General features: G+C 38.3%; 1 protein-coding gene across 1 annotated transcript in view; it reads left to right on the top strand.

The window, feature by feature from the left end:
• LOC126720571 (G-type lectin S-receptor-like serine/threonine-protein kinase At1g67520) overlaps positions 1-14,315 on the top strand; it is a 51,415-nt gene that overhangs the window by 34,307 nt on the left and 2,793 nt on the right. The window lies entirely within an intron of this gene.

The following is a 14,315-nucleotide window of genomic DNA, read 5'->3' as shown; positions in this document are numbered from 1 at the left end:
CAACGACAAGACAGAAGTGACGAACAGAAGCTTGCTCAAAATTATCAAAACTAGGCTTGAGGGGGCATGGCCTGATGAAGTATAAAATGTTCTTTGGACATATAGGATGACCATAAGAGTCCCAACAGGAGAAATACCATTCAGACTGACATTTGGCACTAAGGCCATCATACCAATAAAAGTAGGACTGATGAGCTTCCAAGTCAAAGCTTATGAAGACCAGAAGAACCAGTAGGAGCTTAACAACAATATGGACCTAATTAATGAAGTCAGAGAAGAAGTTATGAAGCGAATGGCCAAACGCAAGGATGCAATGGTCAGATATTATAACAGAAAGGTTAACGTAAGAAGGCCCTTAGAAAGGTATCACAGACAACAAAGGACCCATCCTAAGGAAAACTGGGACTAGCCTGGGAAGGCCCTTACGAAGTAATCTGTCATTCCAAAGAAGGCTCCTACTATCTGAAGTCTCTAGACGGCAAGAAATTGCCTCGACCATGGAACATAGAACACTTGAAGAAATACTACCAGTAAGGAATGCTTTACATTTCAAGTTGCCTAATAGTAAGGAATGCTTTACATCTCAAGTTGCCTAATCTTCATATCATTATGTACGATAGTTATTACTTTCTTCATCCATAGATCAATAATACATGAAAGCATTATCCATGCGTATTTATCAATGATTATTCATGAGTCTTTCGCCAAGAAAACTATATGCAACATTTAGGGAGTCATCCTTGGGAGACGTCTCAAGAACCTCTGTCATTAAAATTCCAACTCAAAAGATGTTTACACATAGCCACCAAAGTTGACTAAACCAAAGTTGTTTAAACTCAACCAACATTATCATCATTCAAACACGAATAGAAAAAAAAAAAGTTAAACTAAGGACGCTCCAATATCCTGACTCTAAGTCACGAGTAAAGCACAAGATCATCATTCAAACATGATTTAGTTGTTCAAACACAGTTAAAAGATACTAAGTTGTTCAAACACAACTAAGATCGTCATTCAAACATGACTCAACTGTTCAAACACAACTAAAAAATACTAAGTTGTTCAAATACAACTAACATCGTCATTCAAACATGACTCAATAGACAGTTGTTCAAACATAGCTAAAATATACTAAGTTGTTCAAACGCAACAAAGATCGTCATTCAAACATGACTCAATAAAAGTTGTTCAAACACAGCTAAAGAACACTAAGCTATTCAAACACAATTAGAATTATCATTCAAACACGATTGTTCCAACACAGCCAAAGATAGAGAGCTATTCAGATACAAGTTAAGTATCAAAAAAGTTGCTTTAGCACATAGTCATAAAAGGTTGTCCAAACACAACCAAACATAAAAAGAGTTGCTTGCTACAACTAACCTATCTATCATTGTTATAGAGATTGTTTAATTGCCCAAAACAACGGGCCCAAGGAGAAATAATCTTCTTGCCTTGCAAAAAAAATAAGAAAAAAAAAACTAAAAAGAAAAAAAATAAAGATTATTGCTTATCAAGGATAGGGTTTGCAGGGGTTGTAATTGCAGCCTCCTCCATTACTTCAGCAACGTCTGTGGCTTCCTAGGTCACATTCTCCACTGTAGCCTCAAAAGGACAATCAGACATAAGTTCCTTCTCAACATCATCCACAACCAAGCTAGAGAGGTCCAAGCCAAGGTGATGCTTTGCCATCCACTTCACGAGAAGTTCAAAGCCCTCCACATAGTACTTGCACAACTCATCAGAATACTCATTAGAATCCTTGAAGTCCTTTACCGACGTGGCCCCAAAATTCTATAGTTTCAGCTCCAGGTCACCAATTTGCCTGTCCTTTAGCTTGCAGAAGTCCTTCTCCACTTGTAGGCTTTTCTCCAAGACCGCCACCCGTTCTTTATCATTCACAGCTTCAACGGTAAGGATGGCAACCATGTTCTTAAGTGTCTCGTTCTAGACAAAAAGGGACTTGACCACAAGCTTGGACGAGGCCACCTTCCTCTCCAAATCCAAGAGCTTCCCAGAAACGAACAAAGACTCCCCCAAAGCCTACAAAAAATATCCTTTAGTAGAAATAAAGTAAAGGAAAAGAAAAAAGATAAAGATAACCAACAACGCATACTTGCACAAGCTTTTGAATGTGGGACGACATCACCTCACTGGATGACTTAGCCATTAGAGGACTTAAGTCATCCACAGAGAGCGCCTCATGAGCCTTCAAAGCCACTACGTCAGCATCATCCTAAAAGGTGGGAAGAAAAGACTTACCACCAGCCTTCTTCTTCTTCCTAACCTCCTCTCCACCAGAGGCAATCACCTCTAATGATGATGTGGGAAAGGCAGGGCGCTTGGTGGGCGAATGGGCAAAAGGAGAAATTATCACTGGGTCTTCCTTGGAAGAGTCACTTGCCTTTGAACACTTCTTGGACAAAAGGCCACTGATGATGCCACCCCTGGCCTTCTTCTCTTAGGCCTTAGCCAATTTTTGCTTACTAAACCTAGTTGTCATTCCTGAAAGGACGAAGAAAAATAAAATAAAATAAAAAGAGAAAGAAGAAGACAAAAGGAAAGGAGAACTTTATCTTTTTTACAACTTCCAAATTCTTCCAAACCTTAGTAGACGGTTCTAGACCCAAAAAGTGAAGAAATAAAGATTGAGGAGAAACAAGCTCGTCAAAATCCTTGATGGACTCCAAATACTCCCTTACTCTTTTAGCTCGGTGCTGATACCTCTTCTTCAAACGAGGACATTGGTAAACTACAAACAAAAACACAAGTGTCACATACAATTGTCACTCGTAAAAGAAAAGAAAAACAATAGAAAAATGAGAAAGACGCATCAGACACAAGAACTCCCCAACTATGAAAAAAACTTGGGGGCTTCGTCCAAGTCCTCACTAAGGATGAACTCCCAACCATTTCTAGAAACAAAAAAGAAATTTGGCTTCTAGTTTCGAAGAGATGATAAGTAGTCAAGTATTAACCTAGAAGCCCTATCCCACAGCTTAAACTCATAATAACCGGGGTCTTTTGACTTTCTCAGATGCTAAAAATGAAGGAATTCGTCCCTCCTATTGACATCGCCATCATTGGTAGACATCCACACCACCATGCAAGAGACGATGATTCGCCAAGAGTTGGGCACTAATTGTGCTGTAGTAAGATGCAGATAAGAAAAGAGTTCCCTAACAAAGGGATGAGTCAGGAAATGAAGGCCACTAGTAAAATTAGCCTCATAAAAACAAACCTCGTCAGCGTAGAGTGATAAGCCCTCTCTTCGTCACTCGAGATCCTAATTTTGACGGAGTCAAGGAACTAAAATCTATCCCTAATCCGTATTTCATCCTTTCCTATGAGGGAATATGAAATGATCCAGGCTTTATAGGGGGTGGAAGGAGAAGTAACCTCTGAGATCACACGATCATAAAACGAAGATAACCCCGTCTCTAGGTCATTAGACCTTACCTCAGACATCTTTAATAACTTGGCTACCTCAACGGAATGGGAAACTAGAGGGAATAATGAAGAAAGGACAGAAGTGTGTGGACAGTCCTCCCCTACAAAGAGACTAACCCTCTCGAGACACTCCCCCTCTATAGAATCGAGTAAACAACCTAAATGTGCAAAAAAGAAAGCTATCAAAGGACACTCTACCCTAACAGTAGAATAATCGACCATGGAAGAACCAAAAAAGAAGCAGGAGCACAAAGAACTCACCAGGAAATGCAGGACAAAGAAAGGAAGCTCGGAGGAGAAAAAAACCCCTAGAATAGAAACTAAAAAAGAAAAAAATACAGAAGAAAGGAAAGAGGAGGGAAAAATGTAAAACAAGTGGCTAAAGCACGCGTGGGAAAACCTAGACATGTCCGCACATCGAACCCATACTGGCTGTACATGTGGCATTCAACTACTCAAACATCAAATCATCATAAATGCGCAATACATGGAATACGAAGCGTCAGACGAATTTGTTCTTATCTCGTCTAACAGACAAGAATTCAAACAAAGGGGCAATTGATGAGTCAGAAATTTATGGTCGTCACTAAGCGAAGATCGTCATTGACCTAGAGAAGATGTTGTGCATTTATTATGCTCATTGATGACCAAACGTAACAGACGAAGCAACGGTCACAAAATGAGCTGTGAACTTCAGACAAAGATTTTGTAACGTACTAGCCGTTGAGCATAAATACAACAAATCATTGCCCATTAATGAGGCACACAAATATAAAAGAGAAGGTAACAGAAGTTAAAGGTACACATAAATACTCTACGAAATCACTCTCTACTCATTTTCTCTCTAGAATCTTTTTCCCTTACTGACTTAAGCATCGAAGGCGGTTTGGTTGATGCTACATCAGCGTGTTACTCTTCCACCCTGGCCATTTTGCAAGTTTCCATCTACAGAGACGACCACATTCACAGCATCGTCCATCCACTATGACGAGGAGCTAAACTATTGATTTTTTGCATCATCAATGTGCATGCAAAATAAAATAGGGTATTGGGTTTCGTGATTTAGGCAAATTCAACCTTTATGTTAGAAAGGCAGGATAGGCGACTCTTGAAGAACACTTATTCATTATTTTCAGATTCTTCAAATCAAGTTACTTTCCCTACTCCTCATTTTTACATGCCCAACCTTGTGGACTAGGCATTTTTGCTTGTAAATCGAAACAATATCTTGGCAGGAAGAACTATGTGTTGGAAAAACTAGTTTTACATCTCATACAAAACCCACAGTGAAAGCAACAAAAGCATCTACTTCATTCATGTGAGATTAAATGAAATATCTAGAATTTTAGAACAAAGAATAGAAAGGCGTACTTTGATGCAGTGAAATTCAAAACAAACGAAGTTCGAACTTGGGTAGACCTTCAATCTTCACCCCAATTCCACATATGCCTAAGATGTGTGGTCTCTCAATCAGTTATGTTCGCATTTGTTCAAGAGAGAATGTATTTAGAGAAAACTGTATTTTTCTCTTTTAATCATACATACGTTTTTAACTATCAAAAGCAATTACTTTATTTAATAACTCTTGTTAAATAAACAACTGATTATCTAATTAGGCTAGCCTTTTGGGCCAGCCCATTTGGGCTCTAGTGTGTGGCTTGGGATGGGACCAAAGTGACAAATAAAACTCTAACTCCAATGAGCTTCAGGCTTATTTGTCAACTCTTGACAAGTCGAAAGTTACCATTAATTATATTTAATACCACTATATAAATATGATTGCACTCTAGACTTTATTAATAAAATTAAATCCCAAGACTTTATTATCTAAACAATTAGCCCCTTCATGAAATATTCGTAGTAATATAAAGTCATAATATATAACTGCCACTTTGAAAATTACTACCTCTTAATCATTGAGTACCCGGTTTAATTCTTTAAGTTATTCATAGATATTTATGAAATCAAATTTCATAAAATATAAACTTTAGTAACTCTTTACTAAAGTGATTAGGCCTAACACTCTGAATAACCAAACTCATTAAACTTATCTCAAGGGAATATTTATATCTCTACAAAGAGACTATGAATTCCATCTTGAGGATAAGTGTTCCTTAACATACTGAGGTTTTGACCATTGAATTAGATCTCACTCCTAGTATATTAAAGCAGTCTACATTTCATAATTGGGTTCGCTATCCTCTCAGGATTAAAAGTTTATGTAAATTAAATTCGTGAGGTTTATTATTCAGTTGACAGTCGTTATTAGAATAATTAATCTCACAATAATCCAATTCAATATGTCTTATACACTTAAGACACATCAACATATCAACTAGAAATCTTCATTTCCATGATCAAGACAAACCATCTTAGTTGACCCTTTATAGTCTTCACAGATGAAATGCTCAATTTCATCACCGACTATGAACTAAGGTTTTGAGTTTACAAAGAACTTGTGATTTATATCTTCTGTGACTAATCACATAAATCACATCCTATGCATCTCAACGATTATTTGATTATGTCCAAATATTTATGTTACCATTATTTTAGATGATAAAACAAATTCATTATTTATAACATAATGTCATACATAATATCATACATAGATTTATACAATAAGATCTTAGAGCACTAATCCTAACACTATGATGCTTAAGGGATCACAATGGAGAGTAGGTCGTTAAAAACAATTGAGTTTTGGTGAGATTGTTGACTACCGACACCCACTTCATTCAAACTCACTTCCTTGTACACAATGCTACCCTAATACCGCTAAAGTGGAGGCACTCATTAACCGAACCACTCAACAATTGAATGTACCACTTATGTGTCAAATTTTTTTCCTCATGCGGCTTCAATTACCAAAAGAATACCTTTGAGTTACAGGTGACCGAATGATGTTCTAATTTGGATAGGAAATACCTTAGGAACGTATTCAGTTAAATTGTTAGTAGTGCCAAGGCTATGCTCTGTACCAAACACTTTCGCACTATATATGGCCAATCTTCAAACCAAACACACATTCATCATTTATGGAAGAATTTGTGGAACCTTAGATTGGCTAAGAAGGTCAAGGGTTGTGTGGAGAGGATATAATGACATATTACCTACTACGAGACAATCTCTTCCAATGTAAAGTAATAGCCACCTAGCCTGACTCATGATTGTTTCCGAAATGGCTATGAGGATGTCGTCGATCACGTCCACGTGTAGTAGCAAAAGCAGTGAGGAGGAGAAGCTGCTTGTGTGCAGTTTTTACAATCCGTACACATTACAACTTCACGGATGTCCTTGATAGCAGGGACAGAGCCACAACTTAGAGTTAGGAGGATTCAGATCTTTTAGATATTTGAGGGTACTCTACCAACAGATTTCCTCAAATTCTAATCACTCTTTAATGATTTAATAGTCTAGATTTTGTTTCAGCATTTCATTAATAATATTCTTAAAATAATAAAATAATATTGCAAAAAAAACAATTAAGATTATTGTTAGTGGAATGTTGACATCGCAAGATTTAGACCATTACATCATTAAAAAATGGTTAAGATTTAAGGAAATTTATTCGGTAGAGTATTCTAAGAAATTTAGAGGATTTGAATCCAAAGTTAGGGGGCTTTGATGTTGACTGTGTGCAATGACTTTGGTCTACGACTTTGCTGCTACTTAGTAGCTGATTTATTTTTTTTAACTTTTTATTTTTTGGCTTTGATGTGTGCGCTACTGGGTAAGAACAAAATGATTTTGTTAAATTTTTAAGATGTCAAGTTGTTTGTTTTGGGTAAAATTGATTGATTAGGCTTAATTTTTTTTTTTTTTAGATTTACTATTGTTAATTTTTGTTGGACTAATTTTTTTGAGCTTGTATATTTTGTTTTAGATTTTAGATCTATAAATTGTTTTTAATGGTCTTTTTAAAATGAGGAAAAATCTAGAACTATAAACTTTTTTGGTTATTAGTAAGTAAAAAAATAATGTAAATGGTGGGATTAAATGTGAACCAATAAGAATTTAGTATCTTAATAGTTTGTGAAAATGTTGTAAAAAAATTTGTGACCATAACAATACTCTTAAAATAATCAATGATATTGTTAAGGGGTAAAAGTGTACTTTTATAAAACAAAATTACTATAATTAATACCCATATATATAATAATATTAAAAATAAAAATAAAAAAAATTGGAAGGGAGGACTATTGCCCTCCAAGTCCAACCATGGCTCCGTCAATGCTTGGTAGTATGTTTGAACTCCTACAGTAGCTGGCCGGAACATTGAGATTTTTTGAACCTTTAGTTGGTGACTCTGGAATAACAAAAATGAAGTGCGGTTAAGGTTGGAACAATCTAACATTTCTCACGATTTGCTTGTTCGAAGGGCTGTGGAATGTGCTACCCAATTCATTTAAATAGAAAGCCTCTATCATATTTTGGTTAGGATGGATGTTATTCTGCATTGTATTATGCAATGTATTGCTCAAGTTGTACACTATTTATACTATCTCAATAAAACTTCCTTCAATTTATTATTATTTTTTTTAAAGTTCATTATTTGGGTTTGACGCTCATATTGGTGTCAAACCCAGACGCATGTTGTTCAACTCTAGGTCCAACTGGATCTCTTAAGTTAATTAGGCATCTCAAAGCCACAGCAAACATCGAAATCTCTCTCTTGGAAAAAAAAAATTGAAACCATTTTTTCTCTTATTTGTAGATTGTTTATGTTAGAGAGATTAGGTTTATGTGTATTGAATCAAGACTCAAGAGGCCTGATTATATTTTAAATTACATGTATAACACTGGCTTTTAATCCCTATATATACCCCCTTAGGGTTTATTGCAATATATAATTGAGATTATAGTGAAGCTATAAATGTCGAAGTCTTCCTCCATAGAGATAAGCTATTAGGCCAAACCACATAATCATTGTGCTCTCTCTTCTCTCTATACTATATTTCTCTGTATTTTCCTAAATCTAACACGGTATTATAGCCACAACTCCTATCTTATAGTGTAATCGGATGTTTCAGTACGATCTTATCTTTCTCAATGCTTATTAGTTGCAAAAGCACTCTCTCCCTAGTAGGAGCATCTCTCTCCACCTCTGTGTGGCCTTTACCCATCACCTCCGTGTGATCTTCTTCTACCACCTCTGTGTGGTTTCATCTCCACCTCCGTGTGGCACTCCTCCTAACTTTCTCACCTAAACCTGTTTTCCCTATCAATCAAGCCTCTAAACTTAATAGAACCCTAACCCACATTCCACAAACCCATTCCCACGCAAGCTTTCTCAGGGTGGTCGTGGATCTCTCGGTGGCCGTGGGTCTCTCTGTTAATCTAAAATTGCTTCTTCCTATCAACATTCCCCTAAAACCCTTTAGACCAATTCCGGCGAGTTTTTGCTCAGGGAGGCGTCATATTGGCTCACCTGTGAGTTGGGGCGGTTTTGTCTAGGTACATAGGTTGGTCGGCTCTCTCTCTTTGGGCAGATTGTGTTAGAAAGTATACTGTTTTCTCTTAGCTGAGACCTTTCAGCTATTGCTCCTCTCTTTCTGGTCTGTGGGTCTGGTCTGCTGGCTCTGTACAGCGGGTTGCTCTGCCTTTTGTGGGTCTTGGTTGCTGGAATAACCCTAAATCCACAACCAGTGAGGGGGTCGGCATCACTTTTGGCTGGGAATCAACTTCGGCAAGCTATGATTCTCCTTGCATGGAATTGCCGTGGCCTTGCCCAAGCTGAGTCGAAAAGATCTCTCAAAGCCATTGTAAATAAGGTATGTCCTGACTTGCTGTTCTTGTCTGAAGTTAAAATTAGTTCAAATAGAGTCAAAGCTCTACTTTATTCTTTGGGTTTCTATAAATTAGAATGTGTTGAACCAAGAGGTCTTACAGGAGGCATCATTTTGGGATGGAAAAATGGTGTAGATGTGGAAATTGTGATGTCTAATGACAACATGATTAATGGCCTTGTATTCTCGGATCCAATAAATGAACCATGGCTATTGTCTTTGATCTATGGGCCATGTGCAAGGTTAGAGAAACAAACCTTTTTGGAAGATCTTCAAAAGGTTGGGGAGTCTTTTGCTGGGGCATTGTTGTGTATGGGAGATTTTAACAACTTGTTGGGGCCAAGTGATAAGAAAGGGGGGAAACCAATTTCTTCATCTTCTACTGGGGGATTAAAAGGATTGGTAGACTCGGCTGGCTTAATTGATGTTAAATTTGTGGGGGCACCTTACACTTGGTCCAACAAACGCCCAGGCCTTGCCAACATAAAAGAAAGACTTGATAGAGCTCTAGTTAATACTAGATGGACTGAAATTTTCCTAAGAGCGCTGCTGAAGCATTTTCCCTCAAATTCCTCTGATCATATCCCAATTGTTCTGTTCACTGAAGGAGAAGAGGGAAGTAGACCAAGACCATTCAAATTTGAAGAAATATGGACAAGAGAGGAGGCAAGTAATCTTGTGGTGGAGAATGCTTGGAGGCTCAATGCCCCTGGTTCCCCAGTGCTTAGGTTATGCAAGAAGATCAAACAAGCTAAACTAGAGCTAAAACAATGGAATAGATCCTGCTTTGGCAATGTACAATCCAAAATCAAGGAGGCTTGGAAGAATTTAGACCAAATTCAATGCTTAGACCCAAATCCACAAAACTTGGAAAAGGAAGCAAATTTGTGTATGGAAATCCAAGAATTGTTGAAAAGGGAGGAAATATTATGGCGTCAAAAATCCAAAATCAAATCACTTACAAGCTCTGATCTCAATACAAGATTCTTCTATCTAAGTACAGTGATAAGGTGAAGAAGAAATTCCATTGATTTTATGAAGAAAGAAAATGGTGAGTGGATTTCAAGTTGGGAGGAGATTGGTCAGTGCTTTCAAACCTTCTTTAATAACCTGTTCTCTTCTTCAACCCCAGACATTCCTTATGATCTTAATAATTTAATTCCAAGGTGCATCACCCCAGAAGATAATGAAATGTTGCTAGCCATGCCTTCGATGGAAGAGATCAAAACAACAATATTTTCGATGGATTCTCATAAAGCTCCTGGGCCTGATGGAATGTCTCCCCTTTTCTTCAAACACTACTGGCACTTGATAGGAGGTGATGTTGTGAATGCAGTTCTAAGCTTCTTCCAAGGTGGTTGTATGTTAAGAGAAATAAATCATACCTTTATCACCCTAATCCCCAAGAATGAGAGGGCTGCCATGGTGAACCAATTCAGGCCGATTTCGCTCTGTAATGTGCTATATAAGATAATTTCAAAATTATTAGTAAACAGATTGAGACCACTCCTCCACAAGATGATATCTCCCTGGTAGGCTGCCTTCATTCAAGGTAGAAAAATACAAGATAATAGCATATTAGCCCATGAAATCATTCATGCGATGAGAAAGAAAAAAGGTAAGGAAAAGTGGATGGCAATTAAACTTGATATGGAAAAGGCTTATGATAGATTGGAATGGCCTTTTATTCTCAATGTACTAAGAAATTTTGGATTTGATGAGAGATGGATAAATTGGGTTTCAGAATGCATTTCAACTACCTCTTTTTCTATTCTCATAAATGGCTCCCCATATGGATTCTTCCAACCACAAAGAGGTCTAAGACAAGGGGACCCTCTTTCCCCATTCCTATTTATCGTAGCAGCAGAAGTGCTATCCAAACTCTTGCAAAAAGCAGAAGAGAGTAAAAAGCTAAAAGGTATCAAGATTGCTAAGGGATGCCAACCAATATCTCTTCTCCAATTTGCAGATGATTTGTTCATTTTTGGGAGAGCAGATGAAGAGAACATAAGGTCCATTAAAGAATGTTTATCCACTTACTCTTCTTGGTCAGGGCAGAAGATAAACACCCACAAATCTACCATGGTTTTCAGCAAAAATCTAACTAGTTGGCATTCTAAACACTTGCTAGCTGGGAGTATGGGTTGAAAATTGAAGGGGCAAAAGGAAAATATTTGGGGCTGCCAATGCTGATAGGAAAGTCAAAGAAAGGCACATTTCAAGAGGTGGTGGAAAGAGTGGAGAAGAAGTACCAAGGCTGGAAAGTTAAAATCCTCTCACAGGCTGCTAGAACCTCCCTAATTCGCACAGTTACCTCAGCCATGCCATCATATGTTATGTCCTCTCTCAAACTCCCAAAAGAAACAGCAAAGAAGCTTGATGCTTTAAATAGGAAATTTTGGTGGGGTTCAAAGGAGAATGGTTCCAGTTGCTGCATCATGAAGAAATGGGATTCTATTTGCAAACCCAAGTCCATGGGAGGCCTTGGCCTCAGAAAAATTGAAGATTTCAACCAGGCTCTCCTAACCAAACTAGCTTGGGAGGTCCAAAAAAATGAGGATAAGCACTGGGTAAAAATGTTTAGAAGAAAATATCTAAGAGGTGGAAGCTTTTCCAATACAAGGCCACCTATACAAGCGTCTTGGATTTGCAAGAGCTTATTTAGTTGTAACAAGCTCATTAAGAAAGGCATGTGCTACAAAGTGGGAGATGGAAGATGTATTAACATATGGGATGACCCTTGGGTCCCCAAAGAACCAGATTTTAGGCCAAAACTCAAGGCTGGGGTGACTACAAATATCTTGCTAGTAGCTGAGCTCATCAACCATGAATCAAGACAATGGGATAGGGAGAAAATTTTTGAGTTATTTGAGTCTCAGTCTGCTATAAGGATCCTCAATATCCACATTCCCGCTTTCCCAAAGTGTGATACCTTATGTTGGGGTCCTAGTCCATCAGGTGAGTTTACAGTAAAATCAACATATATGTTAAAAATGCAACAAAGCAGCACCTCACTTGGACCAATGCATGAAGAGCATTGGAAGATATTGTGGAAGAGCAAAATGCATGAGAGGCTTAAGCTTCTTCTCTGGAGAATTGTCTGCAAATGTCTTCCAGTCCGGGAGATTCTTAGTAAAAGATTCCCAATTCCGAACATAAGCTGTCCAGTTTGTGGGGAAGAGGCTGAAACTGTCGAACATGTCTTTATACGCTGCCCCATCACAGTCCAGGCTTGGGCTAACTCAGTTTGGCCCCTAAACATGAATGTTTTCAAAGATATGAATATTGATTAGTGGATAAAGATTATAATAAATCCACTTGAAAAGTTAAAGATCCAAGGCAGGGAAGCAAGGGAGTTTTCTCTTTTTGCAGCGGTGCTCTGTGACCAAGTTTGGAAGAATAGAAACCAAACAATGTGGGGAAACCAACCAGTAGACTCAATAAAGCTTTCCATCCAAATAAATAAGGTATTTACTCAACACAAGCAAGCTTGGCTTTCTATTCTTGGGAATAAAGAGAACTCCCCCTCATGGAAGCCCCCTCCTCTTGGATGGATCAAATGTAACTTTGATGTAGCAGTGAAGCCTGATAAGGTGGTGCTGGCAGTGGTTTGCAGAGACAGCAACGGATCCATAGTAGCAGCTGATTCTCAAGAAGATTGCCCAGGTGAGCCCTTATGGACGGAATCTAAAACAGCTCTCTTAGCAGCTAGTTTGGCCTGCAAAGAAGGTTTTGCTAGAGTTGTGATAGAAGGAGATGCCCAATCAGTGATAAAGGCTATCCTAAACCCATCTACAACTCCTCATAGGTCCATCAATGCTATCATTGAGGATATCCGGCTGGTCCTTAACTCTTTTGTATGTTGGAATGCTTCCTTTGTATTTAGAGATTCTAACTGTGGAGCTCATTCCCTTGCCCAATGGGCTTACTTTTGTAATAGTTTTGGATCCCCCCCCTCTCTCTGTTGTATCTAGCTTGGTGGAAGGAGGTGATGGCTAATTCTCTCCCCTTCCCCTGCTTCTGCGTGTTTCTGCTTTCTTTTTTGTGTTAATATATGTCTTATTCAGCAAAAAAAAAAATGCTTATTAGTTGTCTTCGACTTATTTGGTCTAGCTCCACCACCATGTAAGCCAAAGTTTTGAATTCCGTTCTATTCTGGCCAGAATTGGGGGAAATTTTCCATTACGTTGCCTTGTTCGGTGCAGCTAACCCCACCCCCAAGTTCTATACCGGCTCAAACTCTAGCCCAAATAAAAGATATTGAAATTTTAGGTAAGTTGCATGCCCTTTTTAGTAATATTGCTCTCTTAGTTGCCCTCAATTCCTCTCAATCTCTTCGTGTTTCTCTCAATCTCTCCCTGTCTATCTCTCTGGCCTCCTTCTCACTCTCACTCTCCCTCACCCCAACCATGTTGTGTCATTGATTTTGGCCTCCAAAAGGTTGAAGCTAAATCACACTACCTGTTGCTTCTCTTTGGTTTAAGCTAAGTACTCGTTTTTCTTCTCTTTGAGTTTTCAAAATTTTAGTCAAAAATTTGATCTTTACCTTGTGATCTAGCTGTTTTCCCCATCTGGGTTTTATTTTTTATTTTTTTTGTCAGTCCAAGTGGGAAAAAGCCAAAAAGGTGAATTTTTTAGTGCTATATGGTAATTTTCTAGGTGGGTTTTGCTGGTTAAGAAAGATTGACTACTGGTTGGGTGGAGGGGGAGATGAGAGGGTCGTGATGGTATGTTGGGTTTGAGTGTTTAGGGGTTATTGAGTAACAGAGGGGTATGGGATTGGGCCGTGAGAATAGTAAAGTGAAGACTTGGGAAGTGGGAAAATCAAAGGGGTCTGATCGTAACACCACACATACTGTTGGGTAGAGCTCATGTCAGTCTACTCAAATCTATTAGAATTAGCCTCATTGAAGCCTCCAAGCGCCTTCAAAAGATTTCGACAAATGACAATGACCTCATGTGCCTCATCCTGTCCTACCACACTGCATGTCACAAGGCCCACAACAATAACCTTCTAGGGTGTTTAGTAAAAATAAAATAAAATAAAACCAACCTTCTAAAGGTCGGGTTAACTTG

The sequence above is a fragment of the Quercus robur genome, chromosome 4, assembly GCF_932294415.1.
Source record: "Quercus robur chromosome 4, dhQueRobu3.1, whole genome shotgun sequence".
NCBI classification, from domain to species: domain Eukaryota; kingdom Viridiplantae; phylum Streptophyta; class Magnoliopsida; order Fagales; family Fagaceae; genus Quercus; species Quercus robur.
The sequence above is the reverse complement of the archived record's forward strand: the minus strand, read 5'-3'. Positions and strand labels throughout refer to the sequence as shown.